At 42.5% G+C, this 27,961-nt stretch overlaps 1 long non-coding RNA gene across 1 annotated transcript; it reads right to left on the reverse strand.

Moving 5' to 3' along the window:
- Positions 1–4,145: 4,145 nt before the first annotated feature.
- Positions 4,146–11,813, reverse strand: LOC124465366. The gene is made up of 4 exons (XR_006955789.1): positions 11,636–11,813; positions 8,225–8,299; positions 8,020–8,090; positions 4,146–4,405 (listed from the first exon to the last, which is right to left on the reverse strand). It is a non-coding gene; the product is annotated as an uncharacterized LOC124465366 (long non-coding RNA).
- Between the last annotated feature and the right edge of the window lie 16,148 nt (positions 11,814–27,961).

Raw genomic sequence — 27,961 nt, forward strand, 5'->3', positions numbered from 1 at the left:
ACCACTACATGCATGGGATGAATAGATGATGTATCAGGACGGCAGGCTGGAGGTCTATCCATAGTGCTGTCTGAGGGTCATTGTGATGCACGGTGTCATGCACGGTGTCATGCACGGTGTGACAACTTTTCATGGTACAAAAATAAATAAAGTGAAACATTTGATTTTATTCCTCGCGTTGTCTGCCTAGTCTATGACGCCACTCTCGTGCCGTTTCGGGGTCGTGGTGAGTCAAACTGACATTGTGACAACTTTTTCATAGCCAAAAATAAATAAATAAAGTGAAACCTTTTATTTCTAGCCTTGTCTACATGCCTATTATTACACTCTCGCGCTGAATCCTAGTCTGCGCTGTGACTCACCATACCTAGTCTGTTACGCCACACTCGTGTTGACGACCTTTCGTAATACAAAAATAAAAGTGAAACATTATCTGTCTACATGAAAAAATAAAAAAAAATAATATTTTCCCTGGCCGGGGAGCAATCCAGGGCTGTGGAGTTGACAGCCTCGCAGCCTTGCCACTAGACCACAAGGGGAGTTGCTTGTTCTTTGTGCTGTCTCTGCCTGTTTATATATATATATTTTTCTTTTACACTGCAACGCCTGTGTCGTCTATTACGCGACCCCGCACTGTCTCCGGTTCCTTGTGACCCACAGCGGTCTTCTGACAACTTCTCATAATACAAAAAAAAATAAAAAATAAAGTGAAACCTTTATATTCCCCCAGTGTGGGTCACAATGACCCCGAGACAGCGCGAAGGTGGCGTAATAGACGGAGCTGTGGGTCACAACGACCCGGAGACAGCGCGAGGGATAAATGCAAGCTGCATAGACAATGAGGAGAGCGTGAGGGTTAAGTGATATTACCTCGTAATCCTGGTACATTGACATGGATTAGATCTCTTTCTGATGGCCCATTGTAAACTAGAACCTATTGCCCTTGAACAAGAACATGAATGGTAACAAAAACAACTTTATGAACTGAACAGAGTACGTGTACAAAACAAGCGGACTTCCAAGGTAGGAGTACATGTCGTGTGCTCCTTAAATATGAGGGGAAAACCTAGCTCAAGGTAAGGGCCCCTCTTTGGAGTAATCAATAAGATTGCTCCCAGAAGTGAAAACAATAACATAGAATCTAAATGGCAGCTTCCAACATAACTACTCTCCCGGTCTCAGTAAAACATATTATTTTAGGCCAGGGGCAGTCATTGCAAGAGTACAAAAAAAAAAAAAAAAAAAAAAAAAAAAAAAATACAATTTAAACAAGAGAGGTGAGGGTAAGAGTCATCTGAAAGAATAGGGGTAAAGAAGAATAAATACCCAGGTTACCAGTCCACTTATGGTCGTAGATGGTCAAACTCTCTCATTCCACACTGTTGGGTTCAGGTTGCATTAGGGCTGCGGCGGAAGGCACGCAGCTTGTGTCTTATCAGCTCCGAGTGGGGTGCTTGCTGGGGGCGCTTGCCTCTTGTTCTCTCCCACTGCGCCTGGTGTGGTTTCACAGCTGGACTGGGAACTGTCTCCTGCGCGATGGGGAATCCCTCTCTCCGTAGGTCATCGGCGGCCTCTTTTGCATCATTGTAAATCCTCGGCCCGCTGGCCAAAAACACCTTGAGCTTGGCAGGGGGGGGCGTCTGAAACCGCACTCCTTTCTCCTTCAATACTCTTCTTATTCCAGCATATTCCCTTCTCTTCCTCATTACTTCAGTCGGGTAGTCATTGTCAAAATAGACTCGTGTGTCCTTATAGAAGACTTCTTTCTTTTTCCACGCAGTAGAGATAACCTGGTCTTTGGTTTTATTCTCTAGAAAGTTTAACACAAACGATCTCGGCGGTGCGTCCCGGGGAGGCCGCGGACCCAAAGCTCTGTGGCAGCGCTGAATTTTCAGATCAATCTCCCCCAGGGCCAGCTCGATTCTCAATAAGTTTGCTACAAATTCCATTGGTTTAATTTTCTTCCTCACCTTCAGGTATGCCGTAAATACGGATGTTGTTCCGCCGAGACCGTAGCTCCAAATCGGCCACCTTTATTTGCATGGATTCCTGCGCTTGCTTCATTTGGAGGAGCTCGACTTCGAACTCCGTGTTGAACTCCTCTATATCAGCTACGCGCTGCTCCGCCTCATCCACTCGTGTTGTTGTAGTTTTCAAATCTTCCCTGATGTTTCCCAGTGTCTGGTTGATCTCCTCTCTGAACTCAGCCAAATCGTTCTTAACGTCCTCTCTTAGCTTATGGCAATGTGCACAAAGCTCCTTTTTAACATCCGCACGCATCGCCCTGATCTCGGTGTGGATATTAGCCAGCAAGCCAGCTTCGGTAGTATCAAGCCTGCGCGGGCTAGGCGAGTTAGCATCGACACCGTCGTCACTCTCCATCGCTAATTTCTCATTTCGCTCCGACCTTGTGGCCGTTCTGCCCCTGACTCGCCTGTTCTTATCCCCTTCCATATGTTGTGTGTGTCTTATTTCGTTAATGTACTTTGATTCCGGGGAAATATATTTAGAAGGTGGGAGAGCGATTTGCTAGCCTGCCATCCTCTACCGCGTGCCAACCGGAAGTCCTTGTTCACCGTTCTTGTGATCATTTTGACCCCACGGGGTGAGATCTTGCGTGGAGCACCAGATCGAGGGAGATTATCAGTGGTCTTGCATTTTCTAATAATTGCTCCCACAGTTAATTTCTTCACACCAAGCTGCTTACCTATTGCAGATTCAGTCTTCCCAGCCTGGTGCAGGACTACAATTTTGTTCCTGTTGTCCTTTGACAGCTTGGCCATAGTGGAGTTTGGAGTGTGACTGTTAGAGGTTGTGGATAGGTGTCTTTTATATTGAAAACGAGTTCAAACAGGTGCCATTAATACAGGTAACGAGTGGAGGACAGAGGAGCCTTTTAAAGAAGAAATTACAGGTCTATGAGAGCCAGAATTCTTGCTTGTTTGTAGGTGACCAAATACTTATTTTACCGAGGAATTTACCAATTAATTCATAAAACATCCTACAATTTGATTTTCTGGATTTTTTTTCTCATTTGTCTCTCATAGTTGAGGTATACCTATGATGAAAATGACAGGCCTCTCATCTTTTTAAGTGGGAGAACTTGCACAATTGGTGGCTGACTAAATACTTTTTTGCCCCACTGTATATAGTTGTCATCCGCATGGCTATGGAAATCTATGTTATGTTCTCTGATTATGTCGCTGAGTGGTAACATACTGTATAAAAAGAAAAAAGTAACAGACTTAGGCAGCTTCCTTGAGCAACCCTGTATCTGTTCTCATCTTTCTTCCAGTCTTGGACCTATGGTCTCCTAAATTAACATTAAACTTCCTCCCTGTGATATATGATTTCGTCCAGTTCAATACACTATCCGTGAACCCAATAAGCTTTTCCAGTCTATTGATTAGGATGTCTAGCCTGGCTGCCAGCCCAACTTAACTTCCCGCCCACAAAAAAATTTGGTCGGGAAGTTGGGTCTGGAGTAGCCTGGCTCTGCCCTCCTATGTACTTCCGCTCAATTTGGATTTTGCTTCTGTACTAGGTCTTGGAGTTTGACTTTTGAAAGACTGAAAATCTTTGTGTCTAATCCAATATGTAATGATGGTAATCAATGACACAAATATGTGTTCTAGAAAAAGTGATCTGGAGTCGCAGAGGTCCGATAATATCAGCTTTAATGCAGCAGTTGGAAATCAACAAGTACAGAGCTCTGGGGCTGTCTACGTTTCCCTACCTGCAACAGAGTTTCGGGCTGGTTCACGAAGTCCAACTGAATATCTGTCCCTGCCCCAGCATATATAATACAGTGCAATTGAAACAGAAATATCAAAAAAGGGTTGAGCTTGTTCTCTCGTGTATCAGGGAGTTTGTTCTTCCCCACGCATCCCTTCTGCTCGGGTGCTGTCTCAGCCTGGATTCAAGGTTGCTTCTGAAATGGAGAGATAACACACAAAATACAGCCTGTTTCCCACACCCTGTGTGAGACACAATGTTTAAAGCCTGAGCACACTTCTAAGTTCATAAGATATACATTTAATAAGCACAAAACATAACTTTAATACATGCATCCTGTATAAAGTCTTACGAGCATTGTTCCCGTTGCTATATAGTGCACAGTTCCCGTGATGCATTTGGTGATTAAGTTGCCACAAATATTAATAACTGGAATTATAGATAGTGCCTTGCCCGTGATACAGCTAATGATTATAGCACTAGAATTGTACTGTAATGTATTATAAATTCTTGAATCCCTCTTTTGATCTCTGAAAACACCAGAGATCAATCAACATAGCCCGGACCAACCACCGCCTCCTCGTCCTGGTCAGCCACCCCCAGCAACGGCATTTGGAACCCCTTCATTGGGTTCTCCACAGCCGAGACAATGATCTGGTTGCACAGGGACCTGATACATGGGATAGAGCAACAATCATGTTGATATTCGATATAGCACACACTAAGCAAATTAGCAGAAACCATCTTAGTCCAGTACAATTCTAGTATGGTCAAGCAGTCCCTTATGGAAAGAAAATGTACTGCAGTATATTGGGAAATATCATGTGATACATTAGGCACTATATTGCCATATATGGGATTGAATATTTATATTTCATAATACATCGCAATATATGCATAGACCATATATATGTACATATTGATACATATATAAAAATCTATTGCTATCAAGACCAAAAGGCCACTATATTTTTACCATGTAATAGTTTGTCTTTACATGCTTTAATATACTGCTATATATGCACGTGCTATATATAAATACATATATTGACATTTCATATTTTCAAATGAACCACCATATTGGGGAACTTCCGGCCGTATGCGCCCCGCGAAATAATTTGGTCCGGCCCGCTATGGAACTGCAGGCGCCGTATTATCAGGTGCATTATTCGTTGACCATGGAGGCGCGCAGTGTCGCGTACCAATGCACCAAAAGGATTTCGCATTAAGTGCAGAATTGCCTTTCTAGCATCAAATCAAACCCAGAATACGTTGTTGGACTAAACACCGAATGTTTACAACATCTGGCTCCGCGCCTGATCAACATTCGGATTGATGAGCAGTCTCAAAAATAGTAGCAATATCAACAATAATACGATCCCTTTCCGTAATCATGATACCCCACCAGAAATGTTCACTGCACCCCATGTGAAAGCAGGCTGCATCCGGCCCTGCCAGCTAACATCACAAACCTCACCAAAGAGAAGCAGTTACAGCCATCACATTAGGAGTTAATTAAATGTTTCACCAAATGTAGCAGGCCCATTTTTCAGTTGATAATTCTGTTATTATAAATATCCAAATGGCCCTTGGCAGAAAAAAAGTTGTAATAATGTCCTTGCAAAGTAATACATAAATGTGACAATGACTAACCAGTGCTGGTAAAATACCCGGGGCAGAATTCCTTTTAGCACAAATATACTATAAAACAGTAACCAGTTCTGCCATTCACAAGCCTTCCAAAACTTCCTTTGCTGAAGAGATCGGGGCACTCTTGTGATATTGCAAGGTGGCTTAATTAGCAAGAGCTGTTCATCAAGTTCATTCACTCTATTGCCAATGTAATATGGCTTTTCATGGTTTTCACTGTTCAGTGTGGAAGAAATTGCGATTTCCTGTGTGCTTACATTATTCACTAATCAATAGAACTAGTCATTACATACTAGTTAGTATGTTCTCATGTAAGCTTGCTATTAATAATAGTAGATTGTGTCTATGTGTCAGGATTAATAGATGTTCGGGATCAGGAGAAAGTACTGCTGAACTCTAGTCTGAGAGTTGTCATGTGTTGGGAGCAGTGAATCTCTTTCTCTGAGACTGTTGTAACGTCATTACTACAAGACTGTCACTATCTATGTTTACATTCTTGTGCCCTATAAAAGATGGTCCTCCGGCCTTCAGAGCGGAGAGAGACATCATTGAGACCTAAGCCTGGTTTGTGGTGTCATTTATTGTCAGAGGTCTGGTTTTCTCTCCCAATCTGCAGATTGATAAATACTTATTAAAATCCAGAACTCAACTGAACTTAGTCACTCCGTTTATGAATAGACGGACAAAACACTTTCTTCATCACCAGCCACATACTTGCCATTTGGCGAACCACACCAAGATGTATATTATGCATATGGTCAGGAGGAATGCCAGATATGATGTCAGAGTGTGGAATCTTTATCAGACATGTGGGCCCTTTAACACCCCTCACAGATGTTTTGGTTTGTAAAGCCTCTCTTGCATTATTTATAGTTGAAACGTGGTCCCTCTTCGGAACATCTTTGTATGGGTATACCCTGACAGTGCCACGACCCTTTTCTACTTGTTCACCGGGATGTAAACAGAGGCTGCATCCATACCGACCATTAAACTGGGTCATGTTTTGCAGTATGGGCCTGGCTACCGAATTGCACATCATAAGTGCTGCCACAACTCTACATTGTTCCAAAAGGCTGTTTCTTTTGATCTCAAAGCCCACAGTTGACAACTTCTGACACTCTAAAGTGAATGGCTTTAAAACATTAAACATTTGGCTTTTTATCACCAAACCACAAGCCAAAAAGTAGAACATTGTGTTTGCGCACAGGGTAAGGAAGCTCATTTACAATCCCATATAATGGCCAAATACTATAGAGTGATGATTTGAATACAGGCACTCCATCACAGTTGAGTGTTAAGGAGTATCCATGAGTGCAGTGAAGCGGGCCTCCACCTTGGTACAGATCATGGTACATTTGACCACTTCCAATATCTTCATAAATGTCTGTATTATATGTGCCATCTCTTGACTTGAGACACTGTGCAATATCTTCCCTTTGAAGAAGATGTTCCAACTGTGTTTGGATTGGTAAATACATAAAGACGTTTCCATTCTTCAGCGAGCTGTTATTATCCCACGCTGTGTGGCATACAACACATTGTCCTTCACTATCCCGGTCACCAATGTAGTACTCACAGTTTGGACAATATATGTAACATTGTAGGTGACCATCTACTGGCTTAAGATTTTTTAAGAACAGATACTTTGAGGTTAACTGGGTGTTGTCTGGACAGTGAATATTTATCAAATCTTGGAGATCAGAGAGAGCCATGCCTGTAAGTCCGTATCTCAAAACAAATGAAAGTATAAGTAAAAAACTCTGAGCTTGGGTTAGTCGTGAACCAGTGTAAAGAGGCTCTTTGTTTTCCAGAGTAAAGTGTTCATGTCTGACTTCTCCAAGATGTGATTCCTCATTTGCTGAGTCATCAGGGATTTCTTCAACTAAAAGGGAATGTTCTCCTTCACTTCCAATAATGGATCCAAGACTGTCATCCAAGTCTTCAGGAATACAGTTACTGGTATTTGGTTCATAATTGAAGTGAGGGTCACTCTCTGTGGAACATTCATCCTCAAATAAGAGAGGGGAAGTAGGACATCTGGAAATATAATCTCCACAGTCAGCATGCAGGCTCAATAAAAGGAAAAAAAATTCAGATCAATGTCGGTTGTGCCTAACTGCTGTGGTCTCAACATTAATGACCAGGCACACCTGATTAATCAGTTCGTAAAATAGTGTAGGAGAGGAAATAAAGAAGCTGTACTGTAACTTCAGGATGTAGTGGAGTTGTGCAAGTCTGGGAAAAAATTTAAATAAGCCCCTGCCTCATTGAGATTTGTATAACTAAAGAGCACATTAAGGCTACATGTGTTTTCCTCCAGAATATCACTTTAGTTCTTCGGTACCTTCAGTAAATTAGTCAAAAGTTTAACTACACCCAATCCAGTAGAGCTAGTGACATTTATCAGAAACATAACTTTCTACCAATTTCACTTTACTGTCCTGGCCGCTGCTCTACCCCTTTGCTGATCTGGCGAGGCACCATGCTAATGCTCTGACTGACAGTGCCACAACTAGGACACAAGCATTCATTCTAGCTTTCCTCCGGCAGATAGACATATATTCAACTATACACCACACATTGGAAACTAAAGACCACACAGGTGAAACTAAACACCACACAGTTGAAACTTACACTTCAGCTCTTCCTAATACTCTTTGTTGTCCACTGAGAGTACTCCATGGTTCAGAATCATCATTAGTTACCTAAAGAAACAGATTACAAAATACAAATCCATAGATAGCTTACAAGCCAACCTGCATGTTAACAACATGTAACATTTCTAGTTCTTAAGATATGTCAAAGAAAAAACCTGAAATGTACTGTACACTATACTCACTGTAATGTGCCTGACATCATGTGCATCTTCAGAGCCATTGTCAAAGTCGGAGTGAGAGGAATTTTAATGCAGGTTCTGTGTTTAAGAAAATAATACAAAGTATTCATTAACCTTTGTTCCATGCACAGACGCCAGCCACCAACAGTCACCCCCAACAGTATGTAGCATGTTCCATATAACATATTAAGTATAAACACACTAAAACAATTTACACTGCGCAAACCAAAATGCTCAACATAACTTGAGCTTGCTGGGTCAAATGCCAGCATTAATCAAATATGTTATTGCTCTACAATGTTGCTACCGGCCAGAGCCCTACAAAAGTTGAAAGCATAGCTAAAGAGTAGCCTACATTGTTCCACTAAACACCTCACAGTTGGTTGAAACTTACAGAGTCTTCTACCCCTGACAAACTTTGTTGTCCACTGAGAGGACTCCATTGTTCAGAATCATCATCATAATATACCTAAAAAATTAATACAAAAAATGTAAATCCAGCGCACACCTTTCTCTCGCATTGGTGTACTCCACCCCTCTGTCAAACCACAAACACATTGTGCATGGTTTTATCTCAAGTGGGCATCAATATTTGTGGCCCAAGTTAGCATTATTAAAGCAGACAGTAACTGTATATCTAGATATTACTTCTGCATTTATAAAAAGTTATATTATCATTGCACTATTAAACACTTCTACCCATTAGCTAATCAGAACGCTCGTACCGTCGTTGCAATATAATAATAAAAACTTATTACACATCGCAGAATTCCCTCACATTGTGCGGGCCTTTTATACATTATACTTGCTGTAATGTGAATGACAGCATTTTCAGAATCATTGTCTGAGTTACATTATGTATCATAACTATCTTGCTAACTAACACTTAAGTGTCTCAGTGCTCTATAATGGTGACTTTTCTGTATCCACTCTAAATTAAATATTGTAGAAGAGAATGGACTATTAGTCAGATGGCTGAGGTTAGGGAACCGGGCTAGTAATCTGAAGGTTGCTAGTTCGATTCCTGGCCGGGACACATGACGTTGTGTCCTTGGGGAGAATGTCCCTGTACTTAATGTAAATCGCTCTGGATAGGCGCGTCTGCTAAATGACTAATTGAAATGTAATGTGCTCTTAGGTTACACATATTTTAAGATATTGATGAAGACCTTCGTTGCAGGAGATGCATCTGGCAATACTTATTATTTTTATTTATTAAAAATAAGAATAAAAATAAAAAATATTTTATTTTGTGACAAGTAGGATGTTCTGGCTGAAGACAGAACAGCAAAAATAAGGTCTAGTTTTACATTTACATGTTTAAAGTTCATGACTTACCAGATCCTGGTTTGGCTGATCAATCTTGGGCCGAATCCCAATACTCCCCCTTACCCCTTCCCCTTACCCCTTCCCCTTAGTTTTGCGCGTTCCCGTGAGAGCTAGTGGTGTCCCAATACTCTTTTGGAGCTAGGGGAAGGGCTAAGACTAAGGGGTATACACCCCTTAAAACCAAGTAAGATCGGGAGCTTACTTGAAACCTAGGGCTATGTGAAAACTGTGCGACCGGCAACAATGGCGACCAAAATCATCCAGAGAGTCCGGTAAATGTTATATTATCGGCTTAATTAATTGATAAAAAAATTATGACAGTCTTGTTTTGTGTTATATACAGTCATGAACATATATATTTGCAACCATTTTCCTAAAACCATTTTCCTTCAAAAAATCGCTAGTTTGGTACGTTAATGTTACAGTTCTGAATTGCACAACAGTCCCGCATTTCTTTGACTAGCATGTCTACAGTTCTAAGTAAACTCCATTAGCAGCGAATTTCGTTTAATATCAGTGCATAACGCTACTTGCTTTGGAGATATCGATACGTGCTAGATGACGTACCTGTAACCAAGTGGCGTCCCATTTCCTAGGGCTATGTAGCCCTTACCCCTTACTTTCGAGGGCCAAGGGGAAGGGGTAAGTTAAGGGGAAGGGGTAAGGGGAAGGGGTAAGGGGGAGTATTGGGATTCGGCCTTGGTCTCTGTCCCAAGCCCCCACCCCTCGCCCCTCGGCTTGAAGCAACGGCCCCGGTGGATGTAGGTGGTATTGCATGTACGGTTAGGTTTCCGACTCTTCCGGTCGTTTTTACTCTATTAACTCCATTCAACATTTACAAAACTATCTCCCCCAATAATTTTTGTTTGATTCTCGAACCTGGCTCATACTACTAGCTTTTTCATAAAAGAATTTTTCCCGATTTTAGTCTTTGAAAGTTGCCTGCAAATGTGCTGGCGGATACTAACAGGGCACAAGCACAAAAGTTCACATTAGCCGATAGCCGATACATAAGCTCTCGGAGCTAGGGAAAAAAAGAGCCACTGTTTAAAGCTAGACAGGAAGACACGGAAGTGGAAAGATGGCCGCGTCCAGTCTCGCGCTCTCGCTTGCCTCACTGCGCACTTTTCATGGAAATGAATGGGGACGCCATCTTGGAAGACAAAAGTAGCTTACTCTAGTTATATTAACTCTATGCTCTGTCCTTTCTTTCCTGGGTGATAGAAAAGTGATAGAAAACACTGATTCATATTTATCTTTGGAAATATCAAATGATTTAAATGTTAACCTCAGAGCTTGTGGTTGCCCCTCTGAGGAAATACACGCATCTGTAAAATAAAAATGCTACTGCGTGTTCTAAGGTCTACCCAAAAACGAAAATATCTCTGAGAAATTATGCACATCGCGAAATAAATAAGTAAAAAAAACTGAAAAGATGCCTATCCATATTTTTCTAGGCCTACCCAAAAAGATTATTCTGGCTACGCCCCTCCTAGTGTGACGTGAACATATCAATAGGTAAGTTCGACTTCATGCAGCGCCGGCGTCGCCTGCAGCCGCCTGCAAGCCGGCTGACTTGAAGCAGCCAATGGTATTCTCAGCTTCAAGTCAGCCACTTTTTCCAAAAGTGGAAACTACCGATGATAGTTATCACGTTTCTTTCCTCGCATCTATGGCCAAATTGACCACTACCACTTTATCACCATGGCAACCAGTTGGTTCAGATCAGCTCAAGACAGCTGACGTAGTTGTTAAATACGTGACCGGAAAGGCCACCCGTAAAGCTTCAATAGCTCACTTTGTAGAGATGCAGACTTGATAGTTGACTGACATATTTTTGCCTTGAGATCGAAACCAGCTCGACCCGAACTTGAATGACAGAAGTAACATTACGTTTGTTGCTACAAATTTTATGTCAGAAAGTTGCCTTTCTTTGTCCCATTTAGGTCCCATTCAAAGCAATACAAAAAAAACTCTCCCCTTGTCATCCCTGCCTCGAAATCAGTTTGAGACAACAGATATATAGTTAGCATTATCATGTACTGTTTAAGCCAAGATCAGCCGTGATCAAACAAAATAACTTACCTTTTTTTCCATGATCGTCTTGTTCTTTTTGGAATATCCGTTTGATCAGAAGCCGGAAGAATATATGTCCTTTTCAATCATACTCGGTCCATTTCCTACGTTTGTTTGTTTGTTTGTTTGCACTCTACTCAGCACCACTGACTGCTTCAACCAGAATGCTTAGCGCCACGGATGCGCATGCGCAATGCTTGAGCGGGAAGGTATAAACAGAGAATGTCTAGTATAAATGACAGGATCGTTTAACAGGGAAAGAGACAGCGAAAAATACACCAGCAACAAGGAGGACATGAAAGTACATATTTGCAGGGCTCTCAAGTGTCACGCATTGAGCGTGACAGTCACTAATTTCGGTCCTTTGTCAGGCCCTCCCGCCACACATTGTATTTCTCATGCAGAAAAAAAAATATTTATAATATATTTAATATGCCGCAGCAACCAACCAAAAATCCCCTGGCCGCGCCACTCTCCTTATGGAACCGGCAGGAATCAAGCGCGTCTCCCCTGGAGTTCTTAGTCGAGCTGCCACTTATCAGCCAATCAAAAAAAAGAAAGGGTCTTTACAATAGCCAATTGGAAAATGGCACCATTGTATCTGGATAAGATTTAATGCAACATCCAATGGAATAAAAGCATATCCTGTAATTGTTCACGTGATTCTGCTACAACTTCTCCGAAAGTTTAGTTCACCTACACAGCATTGAGCGAACCATGGGAGCTGGAGCATCACTTTGAGCACAATCATGATCTCTTGTTTTAATGTTACAACATATTCACAACTTGTTTGACACAAACAATGACAACTTGACTGCTGAAAGAAAATGCTTCCCAGATCATTAGCATCAGTTTTTCATGAGTGTCCTAACCAACAGTTTTACAGCCTGTTTTACAACACCTGCTCGGAACAAGTAGTTCATAGATATAGCCGGTATGTATCGGTGACACTCACTCCTCTATGTAAGACACCACTCGTGTCATTAATGAAAGTTTTTCTTTGGCGAAGTTGGTAATGGTGGCGCTTGGGATGTCAGAGGTATCAGGTTCGAACCCAGTGCGGGATGAAGGTTGGCCTGATGCCTTTGACGGAGCTTGCTAAAGCCTACATCGTCTGTTACATATAATAAGCCAACTCATATTTTTGTTACCACACGATGACTGACATATTGTCACATTATAAACATCTCTTTCCAAATAGGCGTATTAATTGTATTAGCACTAAATACATAGCAGTGTTTTGCATAGTCAATGTTATAGGTCACTTTTAAAATGATGTCATATTTATCATTATATCCTGGCCATGGATGCATTAATCATTGCTGCCTTTCAAAGATGTCAGGTAAAAATCAATTAATTAATTAATTGGGGGGGGGAATGTCACTCTTGCCTGTCTTCAAAACTTGAGAGCCCTGAATTATTTGTATTTAGAAAAAAATGTCAAAATATAGGTTTGCCCTTGTTAGTTGGGCAAAGGGACCTGACAAAGATACAACCAGCATAATTCCCATCAGTTGGATAATTGATTTGGACCCAGCTGATACTGAGAAGACATATTTGGTGGAATGTCGACGAACTAACCACAAGAAGCCTACTCATGGATGGCCAGTCGAATATGCTGTTGTTCTTCAGTTAGCAGGCAAGTCGGTCTCTACACACTTATTTCCTACCAGAAATTGTATTGGCAAATACAGCTACATAATGTCTGTTGTTCTGTTTATCTATCAAAATGTGTATCCCATATGACAGTTTTATTATGGCTAACTAGGTCTAATTGTGTAAATGTGTCCCATGATGTTTGTATGTTTTACAATGGCCAGGTGGTTTACAGAACCAATATCAATTCCATCCATAGACAAGTACATAAATGAAAAATCAAAACAATTCATGGCACTACCTCTTTAAAGAAGTCTGGAAATGGGACACATCATTATTTTTACATTACAAAAATGTACATGATATTGTAATGGTGTTGATATTTGGAATTAAGAAAATCTATCCTTCTACATGAATGTAGAAAAAGAGCCTACACTCAGAGCTGCTGAGCGGAAATTCCATTCTGATGACATGCCAGGCAAGAGGGTGAGAAAAGCTAATCACCTTAATGAAGATACCAGTACTGGTGACAAAACCTCTTATGACGGTGGAATTCCAAAACAGGTAATGAATCAGCAGAGATTGACATGACATTAGAGATAATTTGTGTATTGGATTATCCTTGATTAAATATAAAAAATCTTTGCCCTATAGAAAAAGGCCAAGGTTGCTGCTCAAAGACAGGCGGAGGAGCAGTTCTGTTTCGGTCAAGCAGAATTAACAAGCCAGGAAAAAGACAACCTTATTATACATCTGCAGAACCAGATCAAGGCCTTACAAAAAGAAAACTCAAAACTGCGGAGCATGGCAGTTAAAGGCAAGTATTGAGTATTATATCATCAAATATTACTTTATCAAATGGTATTAATCCATTGAGACTGGACCTGTACATCCATGGAGATCAGAGTCAGTCCTATCACTTGTTCATGTTCCGATGTTTTAATTTTAATGATAAGTCAATTGATTTGTAGCTTGGACAAGTTCGGCTATATATCTGTATAATCTTGTGGCACATTTTTTCTTAGAAATTCCATCGTTGTTGGTGGACTTGAGAAAGCTCGTCTCCATCAACACGGCCACAAACAACGATGTTGACAGCCGCCCTACCAAAGATGTCAATAAAGCTGATGCTAAGAGTGACGGCCCAGGTGGAACGTCACTTTGCACACCTTCACAGGTAAGTATTTGCTCATTGGTAAATTTCGAACAAACATTAAAACTTTAAGCATTCTAAAAGTTTTACTTAGGCATTCTATTGCTTGTGGTGATAATCCTTGTTGCTTATGCTGTTGTTCTTTACCGAAGGCAAAAAGTGGAAATGACGGAACTGTCACTGTGTCGACCCATTGTTGGGAGAGTGCCCAAGCTAGCACCACCCCCAATGGGATGGCAAGGGTGCTACTGATGGGGCTCTTCAGTGTGGATGTCCTCCTCGTGTCCAACCTGAAAGGAGGGGTCAGCAAAATGGATACCCCTGCTGATCGTCGGCAGGCTCTGGAACCAAAGAAGCTTAAAGCTTTACAAGGTAAATAGTTTTCAGAGCTGTTGCTTTCCAGTTTTGATTGCATCTCTGTCAGGTGGGGGGGAGGGGGGTCGAGATTTTCACAAACCAGAGGGGCAGCAGCAGCAGGAGGAGTGAGGAGGGGGAGAGTAATCATTGGTGTGCTGTTCCACAGATGCTGTTGTAAACCGGTTTCCGACGGCCAAGGAATCGGACATTAGAAAGTCACTAAACAGTAGGATCTGCGAGCTAAGACACCATCTTAAGCGCTAAAGCGAGGCTGTGTAAAATAAGTTGACAACCAAGATGGACTCCTAACCAGGAGCCTTTTTTTATGACTATTTATTTATTCATTATTATTTGTGCATTTTGTTTTTATATATAATTGTACATATATATATTATTGATGTGTTATCCTGTTATTGAAATTGATTTAATTTATTGTTTATATTTACATATCTTTAAAAAGGTTTGTCTGACCATATGCAAGGCCTCTTGTGGTTTTGATTAAAAGAAAATAAAGGAGGCTTTTGATAGATTACCCATTGGTCTGTGTTAATATGTGGTATCAAGGTTTGCACATATATTGGAGGTTGTATATTTAAGTAGTATATTATACAATTATATTATACAATTATATGTAATCCACAATATATTAAAAACATATTTCATGCATTTCTGTCCTTATTGTACATATACATCATATATTCTGCTATATATGAGGCACTCATGTGACACTATATCCGTGCATATATCGCCCATACATTTTCCCTTATACGGCGGCACACATTATGCTGGTTATTTATGAATGCATAATTGCCTATATTATGGAATACATAAACACATATATACATCATATATTCTGACATATATGAGGCACACATGTGACACTATACTGTATGCGTGCATATATCACCCATACATTTTCCCATATACGGCGGCACACATTATGCTGGTTATTTATGAATGCATAATTGCTTATATTATGGAATACATAAACACATATATACATCATATATTCTGCAATATATGAGGCACACATGTGACACTATATCTGTGCATATATCACCCATACATTTTCCCATATACGGCGGCACACATTATGCTGGTTATTTATGAATGCATAATTGCTTATATTATGGAATACATAAACACATATATACATCATAAATTCTGCCATATATGAGGCACACATGTGACACTATATGCGTGCACATATCACCCATACATTTTCCCATAAGCGGCGGCACACATTATGCTGGTTATTTATGAATGCATAATTGCTTATATTATGGAGTACATAAACACATATATACATCATATATTCTGCCATATATGAGGCACACATGTGACACTATATCCATGCATATATCACCCATACATTTTCCCATATACGGCGGCACACATTATGCTGGTTATTTATGAATGCATAATTGCTTATATTATGGAATACATAAACACATATATACATCATATATTCTGCCATACATGAGGCACACATGTGACACTATATCCGTGCATATATCACCCATACATTTTCCCATATACGGCGGCACACATTATGCTGGTTATTTATGAATGCATAATTGCTTATATTATGGAATACATAAACACATATATACATCATATATTCTGCCATATATGAGGCACACGTGACACTATATGCGTGCACATATCACCCATACATTTTCCCATATACGGCGGCACACATTATGCTGGTTATTTATGAACGCATAATTGCTTATATTATGGAGTACTTAAACACATATATACATCATATATTCTGCCATATATGAGGCACACATGTGACACTATATGCGTGCATATATTATTATTATATATATATAAATGCATAATTGCTTATATTATGGAATACATAAACACATATATTATATATTCATGTTCCATATGTGGAAATATATGGAAAACGGCAATCATTGCTGTATTCTGCAATATATTGCAATATATTACATGCATATATTTTATAGTGTATAATATATTAGTAATATATTTATTCTCAATATATTATCCCATGTATTTCCATATATAATATATTGGTCAATGTAATGGAAAATAATATATTACAATATATTACAATGTCTTTCAAATCATATATTGGGGAATATATTTTCTTTCCGTAAGGGGTAACACTCTTGACCTGGTCGTAACCCTCTTTTCCGGACTCTCACATTCGTAGCAATAGCAAAAGGTTCACTGGCCCTCCTGGCACTTCTCCACCAACTCATGCACAGCACAACACATACTCCAGAGGTACCACATACTCTCTTTCCCCAACACCCTTAGGGCTTGCAAGGTTCTCTCGATGACCTGGAATGGCCCTGTCCATAAATGTACAACAGGCTTTACCAAACATCTGATGATGTATGGGGGCAGGTGGGGCAGGGTCTTCAAGGGGAAGGGGGGGGGGAGGCAGACCACTCCTAGGTCTGATGAGGCATAGGGGCAAATAGGGCAGGGGCTGCAAGGGGAAGGGGTAGATCATCCAGTGAGAAAGGGGGGACAGGTTATCAAGGGGAATGGTGCCTTAGAACAGGGGTTGTATATCCAAAGGTAGTCAGACCCGCCGCTCTGACTCGTCCTGAAGCAGAAAAGAGTTACAGTCCCAGCATCACCTTATCTCCCATGATCAAGCAGTAACTGAGTCAAATGAGATGCAAACAGTCAGACACCAATGATTAAACACAGATATTGAAATCAAGAACCCATTTGAGGATTTAAAGTGGATATTTTTAGGGTGGGACAACAAACACAGATTAAAAAATATCCCATTACTGATTATACAATGTTAACATACAATTCAATAATAGAGACTATGCAGCGTTATGGCCAAGTGGTGAGGACACACTGGACACAGTGTGAAAACCCTAATGATGTTACAGGGGAAAACCCACCATCACTCCGCAGAGTGGACATTCGACATCCATGTATCCACGGCAGACCTGGACATTCTCACAGGCCCCCTTCACCACATACATACAACTTTAGCCAAGCTTATTAGAATTGTACTATAGAAAAAATTAAAGAAATTATCAAAATAAATGTAATTCAAAATGTAACTGTCAAACCAATTTCCTGGTTTAACCAATCTAATAACCGGGGGTTTAATTTCTGCATTTTTACTGAATACCATTACACATCACAGATTCTCTGATTATAAATACAAGTTCTGGTCGGAAAGGTTTCAAAAAATCTCCCTGTTTGGCTAGGAATTATAACAAATGTTGATCAAGCATTTGTTAACTACCAAACTTGGAATTCATCTAAACAAACACATCTCTCAGCATTAATACTCACATAATCATGCAGAACTATACCCTCTGGGATCACCTTTGTAAGATCTCAAGTAAGTAAGACTCTTTTAGCCCCCACCTTTCTCCATCCCTCCCCAGGATTTCTTTAACTTCTTGGTCAAAGAAAAAAACACTCCACACTCCTCTCTATTTTTATTTAACACAATCTGAATCCACACAAATATGACTCGTTCAAGGACTGTAACCCTCTTGTACCGGAGAGGACAAAGCAAAGAAAATACGCCCCACACTCCTCTCTATTTTTATTGAACACAATCAGACTCCACACAAATATTGTTTAGGGACTCTAACAATTTTGAGGACACAACCTGAAGCACTAACTATTTTGAGGACACTTAACCTCTAGCACTGACTATTTTGAGGACACTTAACCTCAAGCACTGACTATTTAGAGGACACTTAACCTCAAGCATTAACTATTTTGAGGACACTTAACCTCAAGCACTAACTATTTTGAGGACACTTAACCTCAAGCACTAACTATTTTGAGGGACACTTAACCTCAAGCATTAACTATTTTGAGGGACACTTAACCTCAAGCACTAACTATTTTGAGGGACACTTAACCTCAAGCATTAACTATTTTGAGGACACTTAACCTCAAGCACTAACTATTTTGAGGGACACTTAACCTCAAGCATTAACTATTTTGAGGGACACTTAACCTCAAGCATTAACTATTTTGAGGGACACTTAACCTCAAGCATTAACTATTTTGAGGGACACTTAACCTCAAGCACTAACTATTTTGAGGGACACTTAACCTCAAGCATTAACTATTTTGAGGGACACTTAACCTCAAGCATTAATTATTTTGAGGGACACTTAACCTCAAGCATTAACTATTTTGAGGGACACTTAACCTCAAGCATTAACTATTTTGAGGGACACTTAACCTCAAGCATTAACTATTTTGAGGGACACTTAACCTCAAGCATTAACTATTTTGAATTATAAAACGGTTGATTTCCCACCACTGATGGTTTGACTAGGTACTATGAGACATAGTAATCGTCTAAATTTGGTTCTGAGTTCCGAATAGCAGTACTTTGAATTAACAGGTGTCTGCTTACCTTTTTTTATGTTGAGGCGCGCCTGACGATTACGTTTGCCTCCTCATACCGGTGTATGGGTCTCTCCCGATCTGTCGGTCGGGCCGGAACCCTCTGGACTCCCTCTTTTCAGCGTCGGGGTCACCATTTGAAGGACTGAAAAACTTTGTGTCTAATCCAATATGTAATGATGGTAATCAATGACACAAATATGTGTTCTAGAAAGAGTGATCTGGAGTCGCAGAGGTCCGATAATATCAGCTTTAATGCAGCAGTTGGAAATCAACAAGTACAGAGCTCTGGGGCTGTCTACGTTTCCCTAAACCGCAACAGAGTTTCGGGCTGGTTCACAAAGTCCAACTGACTGTCCCTGCCCCAGCATATATATTACAGTGCAATTGAAACAGAAATATCAAAAAAGGGTTGAGCTTGTTCTCTCGTGTATCAGGGAGTTTGTTCTTCCCCACGCATCTCTTCTGCTCGGGTGCTGTCTCAGCCTGGATTCAAGGTTGCTTCTGAAATGGAGAGACAACACACAAAATACAGCCTGTTTCCCAAACCCTGTGTGAGACACAATGTTTTAAGCCTGAGCACACTTCTAAGTTCATAAGATATACATTTAATAAGCACAAAACATAACTTTAATACATGCATCCTGTATAAAGTCTTACGTGCATTGTTCCCGTTGCTATATAGTGCACAGTGCCCGTGATGCATTTGGTGATTAAGTTGCCACAAATATTAATAACTGGAATTATAGATAGTGCCATGCCCGTGATACAGCTAATGATTATAGCACTAGAATTGTACTGTAATGTATTATAAATTCTTTACTTTAAAAACACATTTTTTGTAGGTCCAATCAGCGAACAGGGGAGTGGCTGAGAACGATGACGTTAATGTCGTGCACTAGCTTGAGTAGTTCAGTAATGGCGGCGGAGAAAGATGCGAGCGAAGCTATTCTGCGGTTGTGGCAACGCTGCCGAATATCCATAAGTTAAAGCCAGAGCAAGAACATTCCTTGCTAAGTTTTGTTGGTGGCCATGATGTTGTGGCCCTCCTTCCCAAGGGATTCGGGAAAAGTTTGATTTTCCAGCTACGGCAGCTAGCTCCATTACAGTAGTGGTGAAGGAGTTGGCTAAGGCGAACGTTTGCAATTGGTTATGGCAGATCAGAGTGGGTCTGGGCAGATCCAATAGTTTTAAACTTCAAAAGAGGACCCGCCTTCAAGGACGTTAACGCTTGTCAATGGAGCGATCCCAGACCCTCTGTACAAATGAAATGTACGAGGGTCTGGTTAGGACCAGGCCAGGTCTGGAGGGGCTCGATTGCGGAAAAACTAAATCCGAACAGTAGCTGTTCGGACCAATTAAATTGTCAGGGCGGGCTTTATACGATGATGGACAGATGATCAACAGTAACGTAATCAACAACGTCACCAAAGAGCGCTTCGGTTGAATTTGTTTACAACAAACAACATATTACGTATCCAATTGAGCGAAGAGGCATTTGTTTTACAAGCTCGGTTGACACACGCCCCATAGTCACAGCCCAACGGAGAGTTTTCAGACTCATATTCTGACTACAATTAAGAGTATGACAACGTCAGGCTATAGGATGTTGTGATCAAAGGTATCAAATGCTGCACTGAGATCTAACAGGATAGAGACTTTATTTCCATCAGAGTTTAGTCTGAGGTCGCTAATTATTTTGGTGAGAGCAGTTTCAGTACTGTGATATTTCTTGAAACCTGCGAGACTTCCAGGAAGTGCACAACACTGTGCGCGTTAGCCTAACACTAGAATACCCAGTTAGAAACAAAGCATATGGAGTTAGATTAGTTTCATAATTCAAATAAACAAACGTAACACGATTCAAACAAACGTAACATGATTCAAATACACGTTACACGATTCAAACAAACGTAACACGATTCAAACAAACAAACGTAACACGATTCAAACAAACATAACACGATTCAAACACACGTAACACGTTTCACAAATGTATTTCGTGATTCACAAATGTAACGCGATTCACAAATAAATGACCCCCATTAAATTTGTTTGCAACCTGACAAACACAAGTTACAAATTGGTAAACACGAGTTACAAATCCCTGCATTCGTTGGTGTGGATTTTTGGAACTTTCCTGACGCGCCTAGATTCACAAATGCATGTTGTCTAAAAGATATCCTCTGCAGCCTATCAGATATCTCCAATTTTAGCCAATCACAGCTAGCCTGCTAAACATTAGCCAGAAAATGTCTAATATTGGTAGACGGGCTCTGCGTTAGCCTAGGAAACACTTAAAATGACTAAACATAGATCCTGCCATTCTCAAGAATATTCAATCACGTATGATCATCGGTTTAACTGAGATTAACAAGAAATATTTCACCTACAAGCTACCAGACGACATTGCTCATGAGACAATGTCCGTTATTATGCCAGGTTGTTGAAGTCCACATAGACACGTTAATGTGATTGGCTAAAATTGGAAGAGACAATCTGATAGGCTGCAGAGAATGTACTTTAGAAAAAAAAATGCATTTGTGAATCTAAGCGCGTCAGGAAAGTTCAAAAAATCCACACCAACGAATGCAGGGATTTGTAACTCGTGTTTTCCGGTTTGTAACTCGTGTTCCTCCTACCGGAGGGAACCTATTGTTATTGGTGGTATTCTTATTAGGTTCCTCCGGTAGGAGGGAACCTATTGTTAGTGTTGGTATTCTTATTAGGTTGCTCTGGTAGGAGGGAACCTATTATTATTGTTGGTATTCTTATTCTTATTAGGGTTTCTCCGTCAGGAGGACCCTATTGTAATTAGGTTCCTCCGGTAGGAGGGAACCTATTGTTATTGTTGGTATTCTTATTAGGTTCCTCCGGTAGGAAGGAACCTATTGTTATTGTTGGTATTCTTATTATTAGGTTCCTCCGGTAGGAGGGAACCTATTGTTATTGTTGGTATTCTTCTTCTTATTATTATTTTTCTTCTCCTTGCGCCCCAATATCTCAAAAGGTCCCTTATCATAAATTTTCTAATTTGGCGCATTGATACTACATCCAAGTGGGTACCCCCACACCAAATATGGGCCACATCGGACCATAGGGGGCGCCACAGGCCACGCCCAAAAGTCCGATTTTCAAAGTGATGGCATTTCCACCTTATTGCTCCAATTCTTCTGAAACTTGGTGTGCATGCCTCATTTTTCATGAGGAACAAAAAAGCCTCAAGGACCCATAAGGTCCGCCATGATGGATTTTCCTGTACAGTGATAATTTGGGAAAACTCAAAATTATCACTCATTATCACTTCAAAATTCCTCTTCTCTTGAACCAAAGATCTAATTGACTTGATATTTGGTACAAATATGTATCATTGACGTGTTTAAAAATGTTACTTAAGGTAATTGAATCAAGTACAAAATGCCTGAAATGGGTGTATTTATGTATATGTCCACATTGCCTCAATATGTTTGTGTCACTAAATCAAATGTACTTTTGAAGGATGGTTCAAACCTAATAGGCTTTAAGGTGACATGCCTTTGAAGTACCATGCAAAGTTTCACCTTGATATGTCAAAATATGACTGAATTATAGCTGTTTGAAATTGGACCAAATCTGACAATGCTCGCCATTGGAGAAACAGCTTTTTTGATTATCTTTATTGAACTTTGTATTCCATGGTTTTTAATTTTTATTGTGACAACAGTTTCTAGTCTTCAGATAAATCCTCCGGTTGTAAAACATAGCAATGCGTGTTTATTTGAGCCCATCACAACACTCCAATCGTCTGTTTAGCGAGACGGTGTAAACCACTGCAAAACAAGTCAGGTTCACCACAGTAGCTAGCTACTTGTAGTCTACGCATGGTAGAGATAACGCTAATGGTTATCTCTAATGAAGTAAATTGATTGTTCAGGTGGATTCCTTGTCTGTTGCACAAATTCATTTCAGTAACCTAAGCCAGGACACATCCCCACTGATGCTAGGCATGGTTTGAAATTCCCTTCCATGACAAGTTATGGCACTCCAAACAACCTTTTAAAAAAACTATAAGTCAGTTTTTCTTTACAGCAGCAACCCAGTCATCCCGTTGTCCCATTTTCATAGGAAATGTACAAGCAGTTTCAACTTTGGCTGAATCTAACAACGCTCACCACAGGAGAAACAACTTACTTTTTAATACAGTAACTGAACATGACAATATTCAACACTGAGAATAGCTCAATAGGCTTGGATGGTGACCTGTAAAGTATAAGGTCGTAGGTTGGAATCCAGCCATTATCTTTTGGCCTGTCATCATTTTGATTATCTGTTTAGTTCAATGGGATGACATCATTCTCAAGTACCACAAACAATTTCACCTTGGTATGTCAAAATATGATTGAATTAGAGCAGTTTCAACGTTGGCTGAATCTAACAACGCTTACCACAGGAGAAACAGCTTACTTTTTTATACAGTTACTGAACATGACACTACTCAACACTGATAATAGCTCAATGGGCTGGGATGGTGACCTGTAAAGTATAAAGTATTAGGTTGGAATCCAGCCATTATAATTTGGCCTGTCATAATTTTTATTATCTGTTTAGTCAAACAGGACGACATCATTCTGAAATACCCTGCACAAATTCATGCAATTTCACCTTGAAATTCCTAACCTTTGTCGCAAAGTTGACCAAAGCTAATACTCTGCCCTTTCTATTCATACAATCTCAACAGTTGGTGTGTAGCAGAGAGGATAGAGACTGACTTGTAACCTTATGCTCATGAGTTCAAATCCCCATTCAGCCTATTGTTGTTGGCCAAACATGAAGTAGTTTTGCTCTCTTGTTGTCCAACTCTCGATCTTCTACAGTGTACATGTTTATAATATTTTGCGGAGGAACCTGCATCGCTGCTTGCAGCTATATTTATCATTATTTTTCTTCTCCTTGTACCCCAATATCTCAAAAAGCCCCTTGTTATACATTTTCTAATTTGGCACATTGATATTACATCCAAGTGGGTACCCCCACACCAAATATGGGCCACATCGGACCACAGGGGGCGCCACAGGCCACGCCCAAAGGTCCACTTTTCAAAGTGATGGCATTTCCACCCCATTGCTCCAATTCCTCTGAAACTTGGTGTGCATGCCTCATGTTTCCGAGGAACAAAAAAGCCTCAAGGACCCATAAGGTCCGCCATGATGGATTTTCCTGTACAGTGATATTTTGGAGAACATTCAAAATTCCTCTTCTCTTGAACCAAAGGTCTAATTGACTTGAAATTTGGTGCAGATATGTATTATTGACGTATTTAAAAACGTTACTTAAGATAATTAATCAAGTACAAAATGTCTGAAAGGGTTGTATTTATGTAAATGTCCACATTGCCTCGATATGTTTGTGTCACTAAATCAAATGTATTTTTGAAGGATGGTTAAACCTAATAGGCTTTAGGTGACATGCGTCTGAAGTACCATGCACAGTTTTACCTTGATATGTCAAAATATGACTAAATTACAGCTGTTTGAACTTGGACCAAATCTGACAATGCTCGCCATTGGAGAAACAGCTTTTTAATTATCCAGTTATTGAACTTTGTGTATTCCATGCCTGGGAATTGCGCAATTGGCTGAGATTGTGTGCTGGAAAGCAAAGGGTCGTAGGTTCAAAACCAGTCAGAGGAATTTTTTATTTTTTGGACAGAACGGTTTCTCCCCTCCTTGAGTCACCACCTTACCGCGATGGAGGGGTTTGCGTGTCCTAGTGATCCTGGAAGCTATGTTGTCGGGGGCTTTGTGCCCCTGGTAGGGTCACCCAAGGCAAACAGGTTCCAGGTGAAAGACCAGACAAAGCGTGGCTCAAAAAACCAACCATGAAGAAAAACAACAATGGTTCTCAGTTGCCCCTGCCCGGAAGCGGGTCACCGGGGCCCCCCCCTGGAGCCAGGCCCGGGGGTGGGGCTCGATGACGAGCGCCTGGTGGCCGGGTCTTTTCCCATGGGGCCCGGTCGGGCACAGCCCGAAGAGACAACGTGGGACCCTCTTCCAGTGGGCTCACCATCCGCAGAAGGGGGTCATAGGGGTCGGGTGCAGTGTGAGACGGGCGGCGGCCGCAGGCGGGGGCCTTGGCGGTCCGATCCTCGGCTGCAGAAGCTAGCTTTAGGGACGTGGAACGTCACCTCGCTGGCGGGAAAGGAGCCTGAGCTGGTGCGCGACGTAGAGCCTCGCTTCGACGCACAGCATAGGCTCCGGAACCAGTCTCCTTGAGAGGGGCTGGACTCTCTTCCACTCTGGAGTTGCCCTTGGTGAGAGGCGTCGAGCTGGGGTGGGAATACTTGTTTCCCCTCGGTTCGGCGCCTGTACATTGGGGTTCACCCCGGTGGACGAGAGGGTAGCCTCCCTCCGCCTTCGGGTGGGGGGACGGGTCTTCACTGTTGTTTGTGCTTATGCACCAAACGGCAGCTCAGAGTACCCACCCTTTCTGGAGTCCCTGGGGGGGTGCTGGAAAGCGCTCCTCCCGGGGATTCCCCTTGTCCTCCTGGGGGACTTCAATGCTCATGTGGGCAATGACAGTGAGACCTGGAGGGGCGTGATTGGGAGGAACGGCCCGCCCAATATGAACCCGAGTGGTGTTTTGTTGTTGGACTTCTGTGCTAGACACGGATTGTCCATAACAAACACCATGTTCAAGCATAAGGGTGTCCATATGTGCACCTGGCACCAGGAAACCCGAGGTCTCAGTTCGATGATCGACTTTGTAGTCTTGTCGTCGGACTTGGGGCCACATGTCTTGGACACTCGGAAGAGGAGAGGGGCGGAGCTGTCAACTGATCACCACCTGGTGTTGAGTTGGCTTCGATGGTGGGGGAGGACGCCGGTCAGGCCTGGCAGGCCCAAACGTAATGTGAGGGTCTGCTGGGAACGGCGGCGGTAACCCTCGGACCCGGTGGTGGACTCCGGAGGTGAGGGATGCCGTCAAGCTGAAGAAGGAGGCCTATCGGACTTTATTGGCTGGTAGGACTCCAGAGGCAGCTGATGTGTACCGGCAGGCCAAGCGGAACGCGGCTTTGGCGGTCGCGGAGGCAAAAACCCGGGCATGGGAGGAGTTCGGCGAGGCCATGGAGAATGACTTCCGAACGGCTTCAAAAAGGTTCTGGACCACCATCCGGCGGCTCAGGAGGGGGAAGCAGTGCTCTGTCAACACTGTATACGGTGGGGATGGTGCGCTGCTGACCTCGACGGGGGACGTCCTGGATCGGTGGAAGGAATACTTCGAAGAACTCCTTAATTCCACCAACACGCTTTCCGACGTGGAGGCAGAGTCTGGGGACATCGGGGGGGGGCCCTTCTATCTCTGGGGCTGAAGTCGCCACGGTGGTTGAAAAGCTCCGCGGTGGCAGGGCCCCTGGGGTGGATGAGTTCCTTAAGTCTCTGGATGTTGTAGGGCTGTCTTGGTTGACCCGACTCTGCAACATCGCGTGGACATCAGGGACAGTGCATCTGGACTGGCAGACCGGGGTGGTGGTTTCCCACTTTAAAAAGGGGGACCGGAGGGTGTGCTCCAACTTTAGGGGATCACACTCCTCAGCCTCCCTGGGAAAGTCTATTCAGGGGTCGTGGAGAGGTGGGTCCGTCGGATTGTCGAACCTCGGATTCAGGAGGAGCAATGTGGTTTTCGTCCTGGCCGTGGAACAGTGGACCAGCTTTATACCCTCCGCGGAGTCCTGGAGGGTACATGGGAGTTCGCCCAACCAGTCAACACATGTTTTGTGGATTTGGAAAAGGCGTTCGACCGTGTCCCTCGGGGGCTCATGTAGGGGGTGCTCCGAGAGTACGGGGTACCGGATTCCCTGATCGGGGCTGTCCGGTCCCTGTACGACCGGTGCCAGAGTTTGGTCCGCATTGCCGGTAGTAAGTCGAACTTGTTTCCGGTGAGGGTTGGACTCCGCCAGGGCTGCCCTATGTCACCGATTCTGTTCATTACCTATATGGACAGAATTTCTAGGCGCAGCCAGGGTGTTGAGGGGGTCCGGTTTGGTGACCTCAGGATCACTGCTTATTGCGGATGATGTGGTCCTGTTGGCTTCATCGGGCCGTGACCTTCAGCTCTCACTGGAGCGGTTCGCAACCGAATGTGAAGCGGCTGGGATGCGAATCAGCACCTCCAAATCTGAGGCCATGGTAATCGACCGTAAAAGGGTGGAGTGCCATCTCCGGGTCGGGGAGGAGATCCTGAACCAAGCGGAGGAGTTCAAGTATCTCGGGGTCTTGTTCACGAGTGAGGGAAGAATGGAGCGACAGGCGGATCGGTGCGGCGTCCGCAGTGATGCGGGCTCTGCATCGGTCCGTCGTGGTGAAGAAGGAGCTGAGTCAAAAAGCGAAGCTCTGTATTTACCAGTCGATCTACGTTCCTACCCTCACCTATGGTCACGAACTATGGGTAGTGACCGAAAGAACGAGATCGCGAATACAAATGGCCGAAATGAGCTTTCTCCGCAGGGTGTCCGGGCTCTCCCTTAGAGATAGGGTGAGAAGCTCGGTCATCGCGTTGAGAGGAGCCAGCTGAGGTGGCTCGGGCATCTGATTAGGATGCCTCCTGGACGCCTCCCTGGTGAGGTGTTCCGGGCACGTCCCACTGGGAAGAGGCCCCGGGGAAGACCCGGGACACGCTGGAGGGACTATGTCTCTCGGCTGGCCTGGGAACGCCTCGGGGTCCCCCAGGAAGAGCTGGTGGAAGTGGCCGGGGAGAGGGAAGTCTGGGCCTCCCTGCTTAGGTCGCTGCCCCCGCGACCCGATCCCCGGACAAGCGGCAGATGACGGACGGACGGTTTCTAGTGTTCCGGTCAATCTTCCGGTTGT

This window comes from Hypomesus transpacificus, unplaced genomic scaffold (genome assembly GCF_021917145.1).
Source record: "Hypomesus transpacificus isolate Combined female unplaced genomic scaffold, fHypTra1 scaffold_48, whole genome shotgun sequence".
Lineage (NCBI taxonomy): Eukaryota > Metazoa > Chordata > Actinopteri > Osmeriformes > Osmeridae > Hypomesus > Hypomesus transpacificus.